Genomic DNA, 3,953 nt, shown 5'->3' with positions numbered 1-3,953 from the left:
TATTTTAATGTAAAGTGTGATACTTAGGAGATTAAGAAAATTAATAGAGAAGATACATGTGTATTGTCGTGCCTGACTTCTTGGCTTCCATGACTATGAAGAGGTGGTGGAAATTATAAGATTACATTCTCTCCCAAAAATTGGAGTCGCCACCATGTTTTTTGTGGACAAAACACAGAAAATCCTCTTTATGATCAATTTAGTTAATTTTGGTCTTTGAACCGAATTTTAGAGTTTCAAAAGTCAATTACGAATCCAGGAATGTATTAGCACATCATCAGCTTGGACTAAGATGATACTATCGTTAATGACATGAGACTAAATTTTAGGCTTGTTTAAATATTAATTTTTATATTATTAAATTATTATTTATTAAGGGCTAGAATTATATTTTTTCGTTTTTATGTTTGACAAAGATGTTATTTCTACTCCTATATACCCTCATGTGCAATATGGAATCAAGACTTACATAGTTTTTTGGTAAAAAATGGTTTGTTAGTAGTGGTGATCTTTACTATATAAAGATTAAGAGAGAAGAAATAATGTATAATCGTAGTATGTCATTTTCACCACGGGAGAGGATATCTGCAGCCTTATATCTCTTATCGCGTCTCAACTCAAGGAGAGATACAACATAATATTGATCATGTATATTCTTCAAGTCTTTAAATATTTTTATTATGAGATTAAAGAAAAGTTTAATATTTATTATCATATACCTCCTCATACCAAGAGAGGAATCACAAGTCTCAACATGAAGGAGTTGAAAATAAGATCTTCATTGCTATTGTCGTTTAAGTCCTCATTGCATTTTTGCATATGTTAAAATAAAAAAGACAACATTGTCTTTGAACCTTCTTCATAAACTCTTAAGTTAGTATATTAAAATCATTTAAAAATTATATTATTCAATTTTAATTGCCTTTATATTTAAAAAGAAAATGTTTTATTATGTTATTATTACTCCTACATATTACTATTAATAATATTAATATTACTATTATTATTAACAAATACTATTAAAAGTAGAAGAGAATGAACAAATAAGGAGGAGAGAAATATGTAGGAAACAAACACGTGGGTGGTAAGGATAAGAAAGCAGATGTGAAGATGTGTCACTAAAATGGCTTCTACACACGTAAAAAGGAGCACAAAGAAAAACAAAACTTCCACGAAAACCTAGAAATAGTTGGTCCACCTGCGACTTGTGCAAAATAAGAGAAGCAGACCTAATAAATTTTTGTTACAATGATGATGCAATGATTGACCACCAATTGATAGTGCAACCCTTTTTAGTAAAAAACGAGTTGACATAGTATTTGATTGTTCTCCTAGGATTTTTTGGATATTTTGTATTCTCCTCATAAACAAATTTGGACCGAGGTGCCAAGATGTTACAATAGTGTTTGACCTAGAGACCAAGACATTCTCTCAATAAAACATTATTGGACTTACACGTCATAATGATATGAAGTTTCTAAACTAGGATGTTGGAATACTCTTCTACATTGCTAGACTTAGATCTTAAAACGATATGAAATTTCCATACTAAAATGGTTGAACATTCCCTTATGTACTAGAGCTAGATGTCAGAATCTCAAAAGAGGCTATCAAACATAGACGCTAAAATGTTACGATATTCTTGGGCTTAGGCACTAAAATATTCAATCAAAAGCATTTTCATACTTAGACAATGAAATGTTACAATGTTGATGGACTTTGATCCAAAAATGTTCCCTCAAAGATGTTATATCTCACATAGACGAAGAGATGTTACAACATTGTTGGAACTATACGCAAAAATGTTCACTTAAAAGTATTTTCGAACTTAGACGCCAAAATATTACAGTATTGTTTCACTATGATGTCAAAACATTCTCTCAAAATATTTTTTGAACTTAGACGCTGAAATGTTACAACATCATTGGACTTTGATGCCAAAATATTCCCTTAAAAGATATTGCCGGTCGAAGACACTGAAATATTATGATGTTATTGGACTTAAATGTCAAAACATTCAAACAAAATATTTTCAGAATTAGACATAGAAATATTACAATGTTGTAGGACTTTGATGCCAAAATGTTCCCCCAAAAGACATTGTTGGACTTAATTGCTGAAATTTTGTAACGTTGTTGGACTTTGACGTCAAAAAGTTATCTCAAAAGACATTTTAGGACTTAGGCACCAAAATCATAAGATGTTGTTGGACTTAGACACCCAAAGCGTTCCCTTAAAAAGCACTTTCAAACTTAGATGTTGAAATGTTATGATGTTATTGAATTTAGATGTTAGAGCATTCTTTCAAAATATATTATTGGACTACATCTAAATACCATCTTTAAAAGCATGTTTAGACTCACATACTGAAACATCGCAAGATCAATTTGTTCCCGAGTTCTGGCAATATAATGACGTCCATTCTTAGAATGTCTTTATTTTATGTTCCTAGTTTATTTTTTCTATTCAAATCTTAAAATGAAAATTAACTCAACAACCAATTATTTTTTATACATAACTACATAAGTCTTGATTCCCTATTGTATATAGGGATGGATATGTGTGAGCAAGATGAACTCTTGCCAGACATAAAAATAAAAAATTCTATTTTTGTCTCTTACAATAATAAATAGTAATAATTGTAATAGATATTTAAACAAGTCCAAGATATAAAATAATTCATTCAATTAAGGATGATATCGTCTTAGCATGGGTGAATAAGGTGTTAATATCATCTCTAATCCGTAATTGACTCATGAATCTAGATTTCAAATTTAAAGACTAGTGCAGTACAAATTGTCTCAAAATAGAGTTTTCTATGTTTTAACCACAATCATAAAAAGTATAGCAATGACTCCGATAAATTGTGCAATTGGTGTTCGGATGAAAATCGGGGAGTGACAATCATACTCAAAATCAAAATAAATTAAGGATTAGTTATACTAAGGCGATGATGATCATGATTTGCAATCAAAATAAATAAGGAGTTGAAAATAATTCATGATCCCCAATTTTTGTTTTTAATAAAGTATCCAACTAATTTTATGAACAATTATTTTACATTAATAAGGAGGGTTACCATATATTTTACCATGTGTTTATTTACCCTATGAATAGAAGGGAAAACCAAATACAAGAAGAAACACATAAAAATATTAGAAAAACTCTAGAATGCGGATAATTTATTTTTGGGTCATGCTTCGATTACGTGCTAGCTCGGTTGCAAATAACTCATGACTCTCCCAATTTTCATTTTTTTATAAAATAAAAATGTATTCAAACTTTATAAGCAATTATTGCTGCATTAATGATGAGAAGAGGGTCACCATATATTTTACCATGTGTCTATCTCCTGCTTAGTCTTATACTCTTATACGTTGTGTCACTTCACTCACTTGTGCTAGTTGTATCAATTTCTGTTGTGTCAAGTACGTTTCTGCCCCTTTATTTTTATTTTTTTCTCATATTTAACTAATTTAATTTTTATAATTTTAATAATAATAATACCAACAGGTATATATAATAAATTATATTACTTCAAATAATAGTTAATTAATAAAAATATAATAAATGATTATGCTAGCCTCTTTTAGAAGAAAAAAAAACATTCTCTCATCATAAATAAAAAGAAAATTTAACAATAAAACAAGTTGTTCATTATTAGCTTCATACATTAAAATAGTAACGGCATAAGAAAGGTTGAGATGACACTTCTTTTCCTAAGATTATTTTAAAATAGTTATGATACACCACTTCTATTCCTAAGGTTGTAATCATATTGACCATGGAGGAACATCACTATTATTTATTTCATTTCCTCAACTCATCCTTTACACGGTTGCATTTTGCCGTTTTTGTTCCAAAAAAAGACATCTTACCACAAATGTTTTTCTATCCATAACCACATAGTAAAATAATCAAACATTATAAGGTCTAAAACATCCATATGGTTA

Source organism: Lupinus angustifolius, chromosome LG11 (genome assembly GCF_001865875.1).
Source record: "Lupinus angustifolius cultivar Tanjil chromosome LG11, LupAngTanjil_v1.0, whole genome shotgun sequence".
Taxonomy (NCBI): domain Eukaryota; kingdom Viridiplantae; phylum Streptophyta; class Magnoliopsida; order Fabales; family Fabaceae; genus Lupinus; species Lupinus angustifolius.
The sequence above is the reverse complement of the archived record's forward strand: the minus strand, read 5'-3'. Positions refer to the sequence as shown.